Source organism: Aethalodelphis obliquidens, unplaced genomic scaffold (assembly GCF_003676395.1).
Source record: "Aethalodelphis obliquidens isolate GAN/ISIS:26980383/991018 unplaced genomic scaffold, ASM367639v1 scaffold17, whole genome shotgun sequence".
Classification (NCBI taxonomy): Eukaryota; Metazoa; Chordata; class Mammalia; order Artiodactyla; family Delphinidae; genus Aethalodelphis; species Aethalodelphis obliquidens.
The window spans coordinates 30,802,975-30,821,778 of record NW_020837961.1 but is presented as its reverse complement, the minus strand read 5'-3'; the positions used below and the strand labels follow the sequence as shown (position 1 = coordinate 30,821,778).

General features: G+C 39.5%; 1 protein-coding gene across 4 annotated transcripts in view; it reads left to right on the top strand.

Moving 5' to 3' along the window:
- The first annotated feature begins 180 nt into the window (after positions 1-180).
- FBXW7 (F-box and WD repeat domain containing 7) overlaps positions 181-18,804 on the top strand; it is a 207,254-nt gene continuing 188,630 nt past the window's right edge. For 3 of the 4 annotated variants that reach the window (XM_027117189.1, XM_027117188.1, XM_027117185.1), the window contains exon 1: positions 227-1,407. The gene's annotated coding sequence lies outside the window, so the exon portion shown is untranslated. Of the gene's footprint in view, positions 1,408-18,804 lie in introns of all 4 variants that reach the window. The other variant, XM_027117191.1, reaches the window with a different exon arrangement.

The following is an 18,804-nucleotide window of genomic DNA, read 5'->3' as shown; positions in this document are numbered from 1 at the left end:
CAGCTTAGGCTCCACGCGGCTCCTCCCCTTCCTCTCCTCAGTTCTGACGCGGCCGTAGAGGCGGCGGCAGCGGCGGCGAGTCCCGCGGCCCGAGGCGCACCCACCCGCTCGCCGAGCCCGACTTCCTCTTCCCTTGGAGCGTCATCGTGCGCGCCAGAGGCGCCCAGGGCGGGGTGGTTGGAAAGGGGAAAAAAAGCCCGCGGAGGAAGCCTCCGAGCGGAGAGAAAAGGGAGGGGGGAAGAGAGCGGTTGCTAGGTGACTTGCGTCATCGGTCCGCGCCGTTTTCCTCCCGCCCCTCTCTCTGGAGTGAGGCGAGAGCCCCGCACTGAGCGAGGGAGACAGCGAGCTGAGCTCGGGGCGCTACCGCCGCCGCCGCCGAGAGCGTGAGAGCGAGGGAGCATCCGAGAGACCCAGCGCCCTTGCACTGGCCGCCGCCGAGACCTCCGCCTTAACCTGGGCCAGAGGGAGCCGCGGCCACCCCTCTTCTCCCCCCCTCGCCTTCCCGGCCGGCAGCGGCGGCTGCACACGCCGGAGCCCGAGCCCGAGCCGGAGCCGGCGGCTGGGGGGCAGGGAGGCGGCTACCTCGGGTCGGGACTAGTCGGCTGCTCCGCGGTGAGAGGACGCTGAGGAGGGGCCGGAGCTTCTGTCCGTTCCGGGGCGCGGGGCGAGGGACCCCCAAGGTGGAGGGAGGGGGTCCCAGCCGCAGCGACACATGCTGGAGCCGGGAGCGGGGGCGGCGCCGAGCGGAGCCGGCCGGGTCCCCCACCTCGCCGCCGCCTCGGCCACCCGCTCGGGGCCGTAGCATCTTGCCCTGGAGTGTATGAGCCGGGACCCCAAGCCCGGCAACCACCCCCCGACCGGGGGGGCGGGGACCCCGATGTGAAGCGGAGGCCGGGGCGGCGGGGACAGCAGGACCGGCGCCGCCGTCCTTTCCTTCCCTGCCCCCTCCCCTCCGCCCCCTCGGGGGTCTTCTTTCTCGGCCAGTCGCCGGCCCCCCGGCTCCTCGGCAGGACTCCGGGAGGAGTTCTTAGAGCCCCCTCCCCTGCCCCAGCCCCGAGGGCGGCGGGGCCGGGGGGGACCCGGGGGGCCGGCCGCAGCCTCCGCCCAGAAGAAACTTTTCAAAAACAAAATCCGGAGCCTCCCAAACGTGACTGTCTGGGGAGAAGTGGCCCGGGACGGGCAGAAGACCCAGCCTGAAGAGACCCAGGAAGAGGAAAAGAGGAGGTAAGCGGGGCCGCCGCCTCGTCTGCTCCGGCGGCGCGGAAGAGTCCCGGGTGGCCGCCGGCTTAGCGATCCCAGCCCCGCTTCTTCCTCACTAACGCTCCGGAGCCTGCCACAGCTGCCGTCTGAGTCCCAAGAAGGAAGGGAAGCACCCCACGCTCTCAGCGCCCGGCTCTTCTCTAAAGTGTGAGTGGCCCTGGGAAAGGGAATGGAGGGATAGAAAGGGGGAGGATGCTGGGGCGTCCTCCGGAGTTTTGCCAGTGTTTTCCAGGAGTGTTGGGAGTGTATAGACGAGAGGGGTACCTTAGTCCTCACTGCGGGGAGAGGCATCCGGCAGTCCAGTGTTTTGTAATCTTTTAGCGCTCTGTACGTGTGATACGCAAGCCCACAGGTTTCTCTTCGAGGAGTTCAGTCTTTCTCCAGGGTGGACACTTGGTATCTTTCTGGCCAGTAATTGGCAAAAGGAAATTGAGGAAGCCAGAGCCTGTGTGCGCACAAGGGACATCTCTGTAATACACATTTTCCTGGTACACCCGGTGGGAAACAGCGCGGTAGTTTTTGTCTCTGGGCAACTCTTATTTGGTTACCAAGTGGGAACCCCTGACTCTTTGAACCCCTGAAAGTAAAATTGCTTTCTTTTTTGCCAGTCTTCCTTGAGAGATTTCATTTCAGTACCTAGTGGTACAGGAATTTTTTTTACCTTCTCATTTCCTGGGTGCAGTTCCTGCGTATCAGGAAGACACTGTAACATTTCAGTTACTCAGGAAATTCTGAGGTCTTTTGATCACAACTGATTTGGGGGAGAGCATTTAGTACTTTAACCAGTTTATAAAAGGTGTTAAATTTTTTCCTTACCCAAATGCTTTTTTTTTTTTTTTCAGTAGCATATGTCCTAATTGCTAGCAGTTTTTTGTTTGTTGGAATGACTTGAAGCTTTGCTTATTTGAGTTATCTCATGCTTCTGTATCAAATGAGGAGAAACTTCTGATGTTTAATTCTTTGAAGAATGATGTTTTTCCTCTTCCTTTATTTTAAAGGTGAAGTCTGTAAAATCTTTGATTTGTAATTTAGGTATCCCCTCAGAGTGCCAAATTAAGGTGCAGGAAAGTAATTGACATTTCATATGTTTATACAGACCTTAGGGTTAAGCATAGGGTGGAATTTTATATAACAGAACATAGGCAGTACTAAGAATTATGGCCCCTCCAGACAATTGTGTGAGCTTACACTCTCTGAAGCCACTGCTGAGAGAAACTTTGTGGGAGTGAATGTAAGCCTGGGATTATCCATGCTAACTTTTCCATTCAGGATCTTGATTAAACTTATTTAAAACTTTCTCAAACGCTTTTCATCCTGTACTTTTTCTCTTTTGAAGAGATGAATTCTGCAAGTTTACTAGCCCCTGAATTATGTAACAGTTCATTTATTTATCCCAAACCTGTCTCTTTATAAAGTTTCAAGACACATCCCAAGTTCGTATTTTGAGAATTGCTAGAACAAGCTGGAGTTCATCTTTTCCTGGTTTGTAGATTTTGATTGTTCCTCTTTACTATCATCTTTCCTGACTTTTTGTCTTAAAATAATTTCTTCCATCCTTTTGATCACTTTGCCCTCCTCTGGAACTTCACCAGCTGTTTTGTTTTTCTTTATATGCCTTTTCCTTGTTATGCTTTTGTTAGGAACCTTTAATTCTACTTTAAATAAGTACTGGCATCAAAATATTGAGTAGTGGGGCTTCCCTGGTGGCGCAGTGGTTGAGAGTCCGCCTGCCGATGCAGGGGACACGTGTTCGTGCCCCGGTCCGGGAAGATCTCACCTGCTGCGGAGAGGCTGGGCCCGTGAGCCATGGCCGCTGAGCCTGCGTGTGCTCCGCAGCGGGACAGGCCACAGCAGTGAGAGGCCCATGTACCGCAAAAAAATATATATATATATTGAGTAGTGGATGTAGTGTTAGACGTGGAATCAAAACCAAATTTCGCGGGCTGCCCTGGTGGCGCAGTGGTTGAGAGTCCGCCTGCCAATGCAGGGGGACATGGGTTCGTGCCTCGGTCTGGGAAGATCCCACATGCCGCCGAGCGGCTGGGCCCGTGAGCCATGGCCGCTGAGCCTGCGCGTCCGTGAGCCTGTGCTCCGCAACGGGAGAGGCCAGGACAGTGAGAGGCCCGCGTAACGCAAAAACAAAACAAAACAAAAAAAACAAATGTCTCTAGATCTGTTATTTTGTGACCTTGAGGAAGTCACGTATCCCATACTTCACAAACATAGGAGGAAGAGAAATCTAGTCTTGCATAGGCTGTTTTTTGGGGGAGGAAAGGAGGACAGACCAACAAACTAGTTTGAACGTAGATTATACTCCATCAAAGTTGCTTACAACTTTGACTTGTATTGTTTTGACTATAGATTGGTTAAAAATCATGGTAATGTTTAATGTATATTTGGGTAGCAAAGAAACAACAGAGCATTTGTGGGTCCCTGCCTTTGAGATGCTTTTGCTTATGGGTGGCAGAGGCAGTGAAACGCAGATTGCACAAAATTATATAAAAGGAGGAATGGACCAGTTTTTATCTACGATGACTGTATGTCAGCAACTGTTTGATACCTTATAGATGTACATGTATTTGTACATTTTTCACTAGAGAAATGTTGATGTTGGACTATACAGAACTTATTGGAGTGTCTGAGCCAGGAGAAAGTGTTTTTTAGGAAGAAAAGAACAGGTGGAGATAAAGTGTTTAAGACTTTTGGAATTGGAGGGGGTGAGGGACAAATGTAATTAGGAAGTTAGCTTATGGGAATACAGAGGGAGATTGTTGAGTAGGCTTAGGGCCAATTTGTGTTTGTGTGGATACATGTTTACAGCCCAAAGAATGAACTGAGAACAATGTTTCTGAGAGGGTAGTTTTAGACCACTGAGAAGAAATTGTATTTTAAGCCAAGAGGCATTATACCTGGATTAGGGTTTTGTTTTTCTAGAGAACTAACATTTTTACACTACAGTCATTGAAGAGCTGTACAGATGGAGGGGTGAAAAAGAAGGTGCTTCCAGTATGTTGGTATGGTGCTAGTGGTTTCTTATAAAAAGTAATTCAGAAATGAGGCAGTGGACTTTGGACATTAAATTTTAGGGTTAAAGTTGGATACCAGTGCAATCTTAAGACAGTAAAATAATGAGTGATATGCTGAAAATGTAGAATTGGGAGTCATTATAAAAGTACTAAGGTTTCTCTATAGTGCTGATGGAGAGTAGAGAGCTGAAAAATGGGTATTTGGGGGGAGGGGAATGTGTTAAAGTTAGCAAAGATACAGGAAGAGGAGAATGGATGAGACTCTCCTGTTTTAAAAGTGAATAAGGGTTGAAATTGAAAAAGGAGGAACAACCTTTAAACATGGGCACCAGTTCAGTCTTAGGGCAGATGATTATTTTTGAAATACTAACAAGCTTTTTGTAAGGTATATAGGTCCCTTGAGATTGTTCAGAAGAATATATAAGATTTCAGTGTTAAGGAACTTATACATAAAAGGACAGATCTGTTTCATCAAATTCATGTTTTTAAAGTTTGCCTTTCATTATTATCCTAAGTTTGGTCTCTAACATGACGAAGTGGGGCTAAAAATAGCTGGCAAAGAACGCTGCTTCCCCTGCTCGCAGTTGGTGTGTGTCTTTGTGTCCCATACAATGGAGGGGATATCCCTGTGTTGGCACAGCAGTGCTGAAAATGCCTTAAAAAAAAAATCTTTTTATTAAAAAACAAACAAAAACCAATTTGGCACTTAAAAAAATTCAGACGTCTTCGAAGCATTTATGGACATTGGAAGACTGATTTTTTTAAAAATTAAAATTTAAAATTTTTGTGGTGAAACTTGCATTTAGTGTTGACACTAACAAGGATTAAGAATTGTGAGGTAGGGAATATGTATATCCACACTTTTTTGTGTTCCTTAGTTCCAATTCACCTTCTTAGTAGCCTGTTTGGCCTCTTCTTAAGAGTGATAATTCAAATGGCAGGACCTTCTGGGCCACAGCTATTTAGACAGGGAGCTAGATCTCTGGTGGTTCTAGGATCTGGAATATATGCCGTATGAGTGCCTTCTCTCCTCACCCACTATTTTCCACAACAGTTTTTATGCAGGCGAAATCATGTTTCGATGAACTTTAAAGGGCAGCCTTTTGGGGTTAACATGATTTACTAGTGAAGGCAAGTGGGGAAGGTGGGACCCTGGTAGTAGGGAGTGATCACCTCGTGTGCTCTGCCTTGGCAACTTTGGGACTGATATGGGATGATTAAAGAGCCTTGAGGGTGTGTGTTTGTGTGTTTTATCACCGGATGGTCCCAAAGCCCACACCTAGGCTAGCAGCAGCCCAATTCGTGTACTTGGAGATGGTTTTTGGAGAAGTCTTGTGTTGCCTCCGGCATCTCATTGTGTAGAGGAGGGGTTGGCATACTTTTTTTTGGTGAAAGGCCAGTTATTGAATAGTAAATAGTTTAGATTTTGTGGACCATATGGTCTGTGTCGCAACAATGCAGTTCTGCTCTTGAAGTGCTCTTGAACGCCACAGACAGTATGTAAGTGAATGAATGTGAATGTGTTCTAATAAAACCTTATACATAAAAACAGGAGGTAGGTTGGGTTTGGCTCGTTGTTTATGGACCCCTGGTATAGAACACTGACTGCCAAGTCCACCAACATGCAGTATGAGCTTCATTCCACTACAAAGCTGGGACTGGCTCTTTTAGCTGGTCTCTGTTTTCTAAATGAGATGTGTTCCTTGGAGGCAGTCTTAAAATGATTCTGCATAAAGCACAGAGTCTACTGTTCAAGGTACTTTTGCCTCCACAGTGATGAAAACTATGGACTGAGGAGCAGGGGCAATGCCATCTATAAGGTGATGAAGCTAAAAAGTAGGTAGGACTACTTGTATTTCTTATTCAAAGATACCATACCATATAAGATACCATATAGTGATATACTGGCCGTGTATCATGGCCAGAAGTATCTTTGAAGAAACTTGTGAGTATAATTTTGAAAGGTTCTGAAAATAAGTTGTAAAGCATTTACTTTAGATGTAAAATTAGAAGTATTGATGGTTTGTTTGAATCAGATGAAAATATTTGTCAAACTATAAGAACATTAAGGTTTGGTACTTCTGTTTCTTAAAGCTTTTATCTTTTGCAGTGACCAAGTTCATTGTGCAGAATTATTAGCGCCACAATTTTTGTTTTGTTAATTTCAAGTATTATATCTTACCAGATCACTTAAATCATTTAACTCTGTACTTTAAAAAGTTTTGCTGTGTTCTTAAGGGTAAATGTAGCATGGGTTAATAGATTCACCCAAAAAATAAATCTCAGATGTGTTGTTTAGAAAGGATAATTCACTTTGTGCAATTTTACATCACAGTTAATATCAAAACATCTGTTTCATATGTCAGCATTGGACGGTGGTATATTTTTACCCTGGTTTCATAAATCTTATTTATCTCAGGAGTCCCCTGTTTATGGCAGGGGAAGGGGTTATTCTTGCAGTAGTGACCACTTTTTAGTTTCAAACCTGCTTTTACTTTATATAATGTTTCTACATATATAATTGATACTTCAATTCCTCTTCCTTTAAAAAAGAGGTCTGACAATTTTACATGACCTGACAATTTTAGTATACCTTTTAGAAAGAAGGTCACTGTAAAGTTGCTTTTTTTTTTTTGGCGGTACGCGGGCGTCTCACTGTTGTGGCCTCTCCCGTTGCGGAGCACAGGCTCTAGACGCGCAGGCTCGGCGGCCATGGCTCACGGGCCCAGCCGCTCCGCGGCGTGTGGGATCTTCCTGGACCGGGGCACGAACCCGTGTCCCCTGCATTGGCAGGTGGACTCTCAACCCCTGCGCCACCAGGGAAGCCCTAAAGTTGCTCTTTTATTCATTAGGAGAGGATTCTTTCCTTGCTTTTTAAAAAAATCTTGCTTTTATTTCAAGCTTAAGGATGAGTGGCAATTTAAAAGACACAAGGTGTCCATCTGCTATCTCCTGCCTTCTATCCAAATAGAAATATTCTGTGTTGGTGACATTTCCAGTGGACCAGGGAAAAGAGTGGTGTATTAGGTTTCATTTATTTATTTATTTTAATGTAGCTGAATTGTCATTACAGATGAGTAAAGTTGTTTTCAAATAATGAACTCTTGCTGCTAAACATTTCTACTTTGAGACTTTTCCCCACTGAGTGTCAAACCAGTCTGTCTTATGCCTTAGTTTAGTTTTAGATTTTTGCTACTTTTTTATGATACCTCATTGATACCGTCTCATGATCCCTTTCACACTGTGTTTGGAGTCTGTTTCCTAAATCTACATGAAATTTCCTGAACACTATAGGATATATATTTTCTAATAATTATACTTTTACACACATGTATATTTAAAATTTCCTCCTGTTCTACCTTCAGAATTGTGAAATATTTGAGGAAACATCTGTACTTGATCTGGATATTGAGTGACAAACCAATGTATACAGTTTTTTCTAAAATGTTCCCTTAAAAAATTTTGAGTAACAATTGGTTTCTCTAAAACTAAGAAAATATTATGTTTGTGTTGTATTATCCTGCAATACAGGTAGTTGGAAAATAATAAAAAAAATGGGCAAGAGACGTTATTGTTTGGTATCTTATTTTTTGCTCTTTCCCCTCATCTAAGGGATAGCTAGTAGATCAGTCTGATATTGTGCAGTTTCTGTTGCTCTGCTGTTTCACCTCAGCCCTTTTTTTCCAGCTGAAGGTTAGCTACTGGAAATCTGGGTGGCTTTAGGCAGGAGGTAGTGTGTGCTGTTTGTGTGTCTGTGTGTACATGTATCATGCTAGATGCTCCTTCATGACTGCTGTGGAATTTAGGAAATATTAAAAGATAGTGGTACAAAATATTTTTAATATCACTTAGCCTTTCCTCTAGGAAAGGAGAAGATACTGAACCCATCAATATATGTTAGGCCAAATGTGAAGTGTCAAGACAGATTGCTTGTTTGTTTTTGGAAGAATGTATATAACTTAATGAGACTTTTAGGATGGCATACTTTTCAGGGTAGTGTAAGGGGTAGTAATAGACCTTTGCATGACATCCTCTAGGTCTGAGAAGGACTTGTCCCACTAATAATGGTGGGTAATTTATAACTATCTAATGGTTGAAAATATGCATACATGGAGCCAGCAACAGTTGCTAATTCATTTCTCATTTCCCTCATAAAATACATTGATACTCTGGAGGCAGAAGACTCATTAGTCAGGCAGTACCTTTCTTGGCTTTGTGGCACGGGACAAGCTACTTATCCTTTTACTGTCGACTTTATCACCTGTTGATGGGGACATGTCTTACACAGGGTTGTTGTTAGGATTAAATGAGATAATGTAAAACATATGCAAAGCTCTTCCAGTGCCTGGCATATAGTAAGGTGACCCATCACTGTTAACTTATTAAGTTAAAGATCTTTTAAACTGTGGCATAGACGGAAGGCTAAAGTCAGGCTTTATATTGCCGAACACTTAAATTCAGCCATTGAGTTTGACAAATAATACTGAAGTAATTCTGCCGTGTTTCCAAAAGCCTCTGAAACAGTGTATCATTCATTAATGTTTTTATTTTAAAAAAATCTTAAAAAGTAAAGAAATGGCAGAACTGCTGTGCTTATTGTTTATAGAAAAGAAAGACTGATTTGAACATAACTGGAATTTGAATTCATCCCTAAAGACTTCAATAGTGCTTAGATCAGAAAGGACTCTTTTTTGAATAATTTATTATCTCTGAAAATGACTGTGGTTTAAATTGTCCATTTAGAAATATCAGGATGTAATTGGATTATCCAGGCTTTAAACTATTCATCTCTTTAACACTGGGAATAAAAAACTTAAAAAAAACCCGTGAAGTTTAATAAGTTTTATTTGTATCGTTACATCTCAAATTAAGATTGAAGGAATTTTATTTGAAGGATTTTATTGAAGGATTTTGTTTTAACTAAATTTTTAGTTTTCTCCTTTTCCTAAAATGATGAGAGTGAGGGAGGGAGGGTTGGCTATTCCCTTTTCATGCTTAATATTTATTAAGTACAGGATCAGTTTTCAGAAATAACTTTTCCTTCAAACTTGGCATAATCAGTGTTCTATTGGCCAATTCAAGAAATAAATGCTTCTTGATAGTTTTTTGTATTTGGAAAGTATTTCTACTTTGAGAACAATTCGTCTATGCCTTCATAGTTTGTTTGTTTAATAGAACTGTATATTTAAGATAAGTGTATGAAAAAAATCCAAAGGCAGAAAGAAAAGATTGAGCTATGTTCCTTAGCACTGTTTGTCTTGCCAACTCTTGTTCTCATTCTTTAACTTTTCTTTTAAGGCAGATTTGCTTTAGATTTTGGTGTAAATGCAGAAATCAGATTGACTTATATATTAGTGGATCTCTGGTTAAGTAGTTAATTTAATGAATATTCTAGTTTTTAAACAAAGTCAGTATTTTAAATATTTCTGTTGGTAGTGATTGGAGTTATAATTCTGGAGTTAGCTTCTTTCCATTTTAGAGATTTTCAGAAAGAATTATAAATATGAATAGGTTACTGGATAGATGGGAGAAGAGCATAATCTCTAGTGAGTTTAATTTCTTCCTGTTTATTTATTATGTCTATAATACCAGGTTATATAAATAAATATGCTGGTCATCAGCTTTCTTTTGCATGATTGGTTGTCTCTTCATTGACTAACATAACTTTTGGAATGCTGCTCTAACAAGTAGGGAACCTTTTTTCTACCTGAGTATTACACAGGTAGACATTTTTTCCTTAGAGAAATATAAAAGTTTTAGCTAGATTAGAAATTGAGAGTAGGAAACACAAAATTTCCAAGTTTTTGTAAAGGCCTTTTAGTAGGAGAGGAGAGATGGGATGTATAGAGGAGGGGAGAGACGCAGAGCGAAGGAGGGAGGGAAGTGGCAGATTCGGGGAGAATGGGTCAGGAAATTTTGAGGTCAGCCTTAGTCAGAGGTCACACCCTGTTATTTCTTTGGGTTGTGGACACGGGGTGTTACCACTCGTTATCTACCACCCTTTGAAATGTTGATTAGATGATTGACTCTAGCTCCTAGTTTTTCAACATCTGGATTCTTTAAACCATTGAAGTTTTAATCTGTATGGGATAATCAGTGTATTCTAGGGTGGGAAAAAATCCACAGTACCTGCTAGGAGAGGGGGCGGACATATGGTTTTTGACTACATTGGAATTTCTTTTTGGTTCTGGTTTGTTGTCTTTCCTCATTGGCTACATTTCCCTAGCTTTGCCGTAGAAGGATACTTGTAATTCTATGTATGTGACATAGTAGTTGAGAGGCAAGCCTTGGAGTTGATAGACCCAGGTTCCAGCTGTGCTGCTTTGTGACCTTGGTCAAGTTGTTTATTCTGTGTGTGAACCTGTAAAACTGGGATGATAATAATAGTACCTACCTCTCTAAAAAGGTAGTTAAGGGGGTTGAGACAATGGATCACAGTGTCTGGCTCAGAGTTAGTGCTCAATAAATGTTAGTTGTTGCAAAAATAATAAATATTACAATATTATTGTTATTTTTTTGTGGTTGCTGAAGGTCTTTGTAACCTTTGTTTCTGAATATGTCACTATTTTGAATAGTGCCTTTATTCAGCAGCAGATATTTACTGAACACTTACTGTGCCAGGCATTGATCTAAGTGAACAGAACATTATAATCCCTGCCCTCTTGAAACTTACATTTTGACTGAAGGAGACAAAATACATAAAGCAAAGTAGATGACCCATCACTCTTCTTATGAAATTTAGTGTTTGACTCATATGTCTAAGCCTCCATTAACCAACCCTACCAGTCTTCACCTTTAGGTCTTTTGCATTCATTCCTGTTGCTGTGCTTGAGAGTGTTTGTGGCAGGAACACCCTAAAAGCACACAACTAGTGTCATTGTCTCCAGCTATTGGGCGATCTTAATTTTAAGACAGACTTATTACTCCATCATTTCCTTGGCTTACTGTTTAAGTTGGCTATCACAAATCTTTCCTTTCAGTCCTCATACTTCTGTTTCACATTGTTTACAGAAGTGTTGCTCCTCCCCAGCTTATCATGTTTTGCTCATCCATTTCATTTCCAAAAGGGGATAATAGAAACCTCTTTTCAGAAGTATTCCCTGACTAATCTAACTATATACTTTCCTTCTGCTCTTTTTTAACTTCTCACCTTCTATGTGTTGTTAACGGAGATATTTAACTTGCTTATTCTGTCTTTTTAAAAAAATACTGTTCTTTTATCTTCAATTAAATTGTAAGCCTTATTAGGTCAGGGACTACTTTTCTATTCTGAGCCTTAGCTTCCTCACTTGAAAAAAAGATAATACCTACCTCACAGGGATGTTGTGAGATTTCAGAGAGAGAATGTATGGAAAAGATAATACCAAATCCTTAATAAACATAGTTTTCTTTTCTTTGAACCACTCTAGTTCCCAAAATTTGTACGGGGCATGCATACAGTCAGTGCTTAAAAAAATACTTGTTAATTTATCCTGAATTGAGGTTGGGAGTCTTTTAATTTAATTTCCACTTGTGTGGATAATTTTAGTTTTTACTTCCAGATAAGATTCAAAATATTAACTTTCCAAGTATCTGATGAAAAAAGCTGAGGCATGAATAAGAGACAACAGAACCGTGCTTAGAGTAGGGATTGAATCCCTGTTGTGTGGGTTCAGTTCGGGCTGGTTGTGTGACCTTTAGCAGGTTGTTTAACTCTTGGCCTCAGTTTCTTTATTTGTAAGATGGGGAAAATAATAACTACCTCATGGATACTATGTTGTTAGATTAAATGAGAATAAATGAGAAGCACAGAACATTGCCTGGCATATAGCAGTAGCCTCAGGGAACATTTGGCAATATCCAGAGATGTTTTAGATGGTCACAGCTGGGGGAGAGGTATGTGTGCGTGTGCTACTAGTATTTTGTGGGGAGAGGCCAGGTGTAATCATTGTACACAGGACAGCACCCCGCGAAGAGGGATTATCTGGTTCAAAATGTCAATGGTGCCAAGATTAGGAAACCTTGCTTTATCGTTAAGCTGTTTCTCATTTGCTTATCTTTGTAGTATAAGGTACTTTGCCAGTTAGATTCTGTATAAATACTGACATCCTTCACTTGTATCTAAAAACTGACTGTATATCCATTTGTATGCAACATATGCATATTTGTGTGTGTGTGTATGTATATGCTTTTACGTATGTCTCTGTACCTTGCTATTTCCTCTGCCTGGAGTATTATTTCCCTTTCATCTGTGAAACATTTATCTCTTAAGACTGTACTTAAATATCATCTCCTCTAGGAAGCCTGTCCTGGTTAATGTGAGTAGAGTTAGTTGTTCTTTCTTCTGGTTACCCACAGTATCTATGTGACTTTTACAGCACTTAACATAGTTACTTGTATTTTTCTCTTTTACTGGTCTGTCAAGTTTTTGAGAACAGGGGTTCTATCTTATTCATCTTTTCAGTAAATATCTCCTTCTGCCAAATGCCTAACATTTGCTGCCACATAGTAGGCATATATTAAGTTAATGAATGGAAGAGAGAAAAACAAACTGGAAAGATTTTTTAATAGGCTCTACAAGAAAAGGATATTATCTTGTCACCTTTGTTTCCAAGTGAGTGCTTAGTGTTCAGTGAATATTTATTGAATGAATTAGAGGCCAGTTGCAAAAGTTGATAGATATTTCATGTGACCTTTTTTCTTCATTTCTACAAAGTGTATCCTAGAAGTAAAACAGCCTAGATACTTGGTGCATGTGATGCATTAAGTCGACCTTTCTTTCCTTGACTCGCTTAATGAGACTTGATCCAGCAGGTACTTCCTGAAAGATGTTTTTGGTTGATTTCTTTTTCACCTGTGTGTCCATTCTAGTGTTGAGCTTGTTGGAAAGATGGTGTGGTATCAGTCTTACATTATAGATGAGCTGTCATTAAGTACAAGTGTTAAATAAGGCTTTTGATCTCCTTTACATTTGGGCCCAAACTGAGTGAGTATGTATTTACTCTCAAGTATGGATAATGACTGAGGCTAGTGAAGCATGGGAGAAAAGGAGGGTGAGGAAGTTGCCTACTAGGTCTCTTTTTCTTGATAATGACTGCTTTTTACCTCAGAGCTGCCCCCAGCTATTTATAAAGCATTAGCTAGGAGAGGGTTGTGAATCTAGAGGATAAGAATATAGGTTTGATAATTTGATAAAATCAATTAATAATTTGACAAGTCATGGTTTTTTAAATTTATTTTGTTGAAGTATAGTTGTTTTACAATGTGTGTTAATTTCTACTGTATAGCAGAGTGATTCATTTATACATATATATGCATTCTTTTTCATATTCTTTTCCATTATGGTTTAGCCCAGGATATTGAATATAGTTCCCTGTGCTGTACAGTAGGGCCTTGTTGCTTATCCATTCTATATACAATAGTTTACATCTGCTAATCCCAAACTCCCAATCTATCCCTCCTCCACCCCCTCCCACACCGCCCCTTGACAACCACAAGTCTGTTCTCTATGTCTGTGAGTCTGTTTCTCTTTTGTAGATAAGTTCATTTGTGTCCTGTTTTAGATTCCACATATAAGTGATATCATGTGGTATTTGTCTTTCTTTTTCTGTTGACAGTCATTGTTTTGATTATCATAGTTATCACTTATTGAATGTTTGATATATGTCAGGCACTGTGCTAAGGAATTTTACATGCTTTTTAAATTTATTCTTCACAGCAGTGCCTATGAAATACATACTAATAAGCCTGTTTTATGGCAGAAGAAACAGATTCACAGAATTTTCTAAGAACATATAGCTAGGAATTTGAACGCGCAGACCTGAGATTCAAATCCAGATCCATTGACTCTGTGGTCTATGTTTTAATGACTGTGCTGCTGCCTCCTAAGTTTCAGTGGAGGAGTTTTGTATTGAAAGTGGTAGTACTGAGGTAGGAGGGGAAAATAATAGGATTTCATCCTGTACAGATATTAGAACGAAGAAGATTAACAGACTCATGGAGAAGCAATTCCCAAGTTTATGTCCTTATACAAAATAATTATGAAATTTAAACGTGTGATTTAACTAACTTACACTAACCTGCATTTTTTATTAAATTTAGTCTTGCTCTTGGTATCAACATCAGGACAGGTGTCCCAGATACATCTTTAGCAGTAGAAGAAAACTTTTTAGGTAAAATCTAAAAGATCATGAAGCAAAGTGATTTTTATAAATAATTTTTTTTCTATATGTAAAATGTGTTTTGTAGTTAGAGTTAAGTCTTTTGAAAGAGATTTTTGTTTAGGGGATAAGCCTCAGAATTATATTATTTAGGACTTGAAAACCTATGATTTGTTATGCTTGGAAGGTGTAGCAGAAAATTTGATAATTGACACTTGCTAGTCTCTAAAATATAAATTATTTAAGTCAGTGGATATCTGTGGAGTACGTTTGCTCAGACGGTGTTTGTCATTAAAAAAAATTACTTTTTCCTTCCTTCCCATACTTTGTACTGGACTATTTTTTACACAGCTAGTTTACTTATAGGTGTTGTACATTTAATAAATAAAGTGAGAACATAGTTTTGACGTCTGTGCACTATTATTTTTATTCATTAGGAGATTTAAATAGTTTTAAATTTTATTTTGTTACCTTAAAAAGAGCTAAACCTGGATATTGGTCTTAAAAAAGTTTCTTGAAAGATTTTCTCTTTCCTCTTGGTTGTGTTTTAATACTGTATTTGTAATCATAGTTATATGCATTTGAACTTTGCTCCTTTCAGAATTATAATTCAGTGCTTTTGTAAGATTTTATCAAAAGTTACATGCAAACACTAAGAGCAGTGTGCTGAATGATGTTATATTAAAGACTAAAGATGCCTGAATGAAATTGAGCTCTGGTAAATAAGAATTTAGGGTTGGGGTACAGGGAATCAGATAATCACGTCAAGATTTTAGGATTCTAAGTCTTAGGCTTGTTAGTGCTTTCACATTATCTACCACAGGTTGCCTTTCTTTTTTTCTTCCAGGCAAACAAGTTTTATTTTCACCTTACAAGCTTGCATACTTATAAAAAAATGTAGTTTTGTAAAAAGTTTAAGGTTATACAAAGTTTATAAATAATCCTGCAACCATACATAGTAGACAATCAAGTAAATGTGCATTAACTTTGAACTACATCAGCAGTAAATAACATAATTTCTTTGTAATTCACGGGCTTGGTCATAGATGCACTTGTCTCCAGGTGTAAAGGTTGGGTTTCAGTATTTTAGTGTCCTGTTTCCAGCATTCATACATTTTCAAACTCGATCAGGTGGAATTGCATTCAATCTAGTGATGGAAAACTTAGTATAAACTTACTATACCAGAACCACTATTCTAGTAGTTCCCGAACTTTAGCATGCATCAGGATCACCTGGAAACCTTGCTAAACCATAAATTGCTGGTCCACAAACCTAGTATTTGATTCAGTAGGTCTGGGGTGAGACCCCAAAATGTAATAATTCTTACAGTTTCACAAGTGATACTGTTGATCGAGGGACCAAACTTTGAGAACCACTGTATTATACTAATGAGGTGATATCAAATCAGTTATTTCAAAAGTTCAAGTACTTGCATATAAAGATTAAGACCTTGAATTTGTAACCTTAATTAGCAGTACCCAGTCGTAGGCATCAGTTTTTCATGTTACAGTTGTGACCTAATCCCACTTCTTGGTGGCTTGTGCCATTTTTTGGTTATAAAGCAACAACATTAGCTGTAAACCAATATTTATTTGAATTTGAATATTGCATTCTAGTATTTTATTTGCATAAAATAATATTTTTGAAAGGCTTCTATGGCCTAAATAATGTTATTTTCTCCTTAAAATATCCTGAAAAATAGTGTTTCACCTGCTGTGAAAAGACTGAATAGCATCCAGGAGCCTTAAAGGCACAGAAAAGGAAGTAATGAGTATTAAGAGAAGAAGAAAAAAGCCTGCAATGTTATCCCTCCCATGGAAAAGAAACATAAACTATATTGGCCAAATGCACTGTGTCTTTTGGGATTGTGCATTTCTAACAAGCATCTAGGTGATGCTGATTTGGTGGCCCTCAAAACTATATTTTGCATAGCAAAGCCCTAGAATGTCAGTTTTTAATGTTTCCATATAAGTTTCAATTAGTATTTAACATAGGAACAGACATAATACTCAAACCCGTAAACATATCATTAAGGTTAAAAAATACAGTAATAATTTTTAACTGTGCCCTGGCAGATTCATACAATTAAATAAAACTAAAAGCCACCCAGGGGGACAGTCCGGCAGGTTCCTCAGCAAATACACAGTTTGCCTTTGTTAGAGGTAACTGTTAATATGATATTATTATAAAAATAATATTGATGTCATCATTTGAGTGCTTAATATGTGCCAGGCATTCTTCTATGTCCTTTGTATATATTAACTCATTCAGTCTTCACTATAACCCCGTCAGGTAAGTATTGTTAATGTCCCTATTTTTTAGTTGAAAGTTTGGCCCAGAGAAGTTAAACATGCTCAAGATCTCACCTTTAGTTAGTAGTGGACCTGGGATTGTATCCAGGCAGTCTGGTTCTACAGCCTGGGATCGTAATCACTATTCTGTACTATATTTATCGTCTATACATTTATTTCTTATATATTATTTAGAGAACAGTGCCTGGCACACAATAAGATCTATAGAAGTGCAGGCTGTTTTCAGTGGCATTTAACTGTATACTACATAAGGTTGGCAGAGCAAGTGTTATTATCCATTTTTGTATGTATATTTTTCTTCTAGTAATTAGATTCCAGACTTTATTCAGGTTTCTCTTAGTCTTTTTTTTTTTTTTAAATACCTGAGTTCCCTGAGGTCTTAGAAACTGGTTGTCCCAAATTATATGGCCTTGCTAGATCTAAAAATTAGCTTTTCTTATCACACATTCATCTTTACTTTCATTCCTTTAGAAAGTGATAAGGACTGAGATATATTTACTTATTTATTTTTGGTATGTCACTGGTTTAGAAAGACAGAAGCAAATATACTAAATTTGTGTGCCCAGTTGATAGAGGAAATAAATTCTTAGATGTTATAAAGTTGTTTTTTTTTTGCCTGTAAAGTTTTGAGAGTGGTATCACTTCATCCTACTGATTTGTGAAATTGAATAATAACACTAATAATAATGTGAAGTATAAGAAATTGTTCTGATGATAGAGCAGATTAGCAGCGTTTAAGAGAAATAATATAAACCATATTTCCTCAAATCTAAGAAGGCATCTGTGTTAGTTTTCCATTGCTGCATTGCAGATTACCACAACTTTAGCAGTTTATCTCACACTTTCTGTTGGTCAGGAGTCTAGCCGTGGTTTAGCTGGGTCCTGTCCTCAGGGTCTTACCAGAGTGAAATCAAGGTGTCATCCAGAGCTGTGATCTTATCTGAGGCTCATGGTTCTCTTCTAGGCTCAGTGGTGGTTCGCAGAATTCAATTCTTTGCGTTTGTAGGAATGGCATCCCTGTTTTCTTGCTGGCTCTCTGTCATGGACCACTCAGTCCCCTAGAGGCTTCTAGAGGCCACTTTGAGTTCTTGCCGTGTGGTCTTCCCTATGGGCAGTTCACAACATGGTGGTTTGCTACTTTAAGGACAATAGGAAACACTCTGCATTCTTTTAAGAACTGATCTCTTTAGGTCAGGCCTACTACAATAATCTCAGTAATTTAAAGTCAACTGATTAGAGATTTTAACTACATCTGTAAAATCCCTTCACAACAGCATTTAGATTAATATTTGGTTGAATAACTTTGAGAAGATGTGTACACCAAGGTGTTAGAATCTTGGAGGCCATCTTAGAATACTATCTACCACATGATCAATTTTAAGACAAATTGTTATTTTATTTATCACTAAGGAAGAAAATGCTGGCTTAAAGTATGATACAGTACATTATTAGTACTTGGATGTTGTCTTCTTTAAAAAAAAAAAAGCGGAATTGTGGTCATTCTTCTAAGCACAAATACTTGCTTCACGAATGTCAAACTTATTCCCCATTGCTGCTTTTCTGTGCTTTTTTGCAAGCATAATTTTTTGTTTCAATGCTGAATCATAGTGTAGTCTTTTAGGGGACATTTAAAATTGGGAAGTAGACTCGACATGTGTGTACCAAAAGTACACAGAATTCAGTAAAAATTATGGTGATATAAACTGCCATGACCAAATTCCCACATGCACAGGGAATGGCAGCTACATTGTGACTGCCACAGGGCAAATGGTGATTGCTTTTTTTTGTTTGTTTGTTTCCTATTTCTTTTCATTAAGCTTTATTGAGGTATAATATGTACAGTAAACTACAACCATTTAAAGAGTTTCATTTGATGAGTTTTGACAAGTGTATACATGAAACCATTACCACAATCAAGACATTTCCATCAGCCTGAGAAGAGTCAGCCCCAGGCAGTCACTGATCTGTTTTTTTGTTAGTGTAGATTAGTTAGCATTTTCTGGTATTTTAAGCGGTGAGAAAAAAATTAAGACAGTGTTCTTAATTTTTGTGTTTTCTTCAGATGC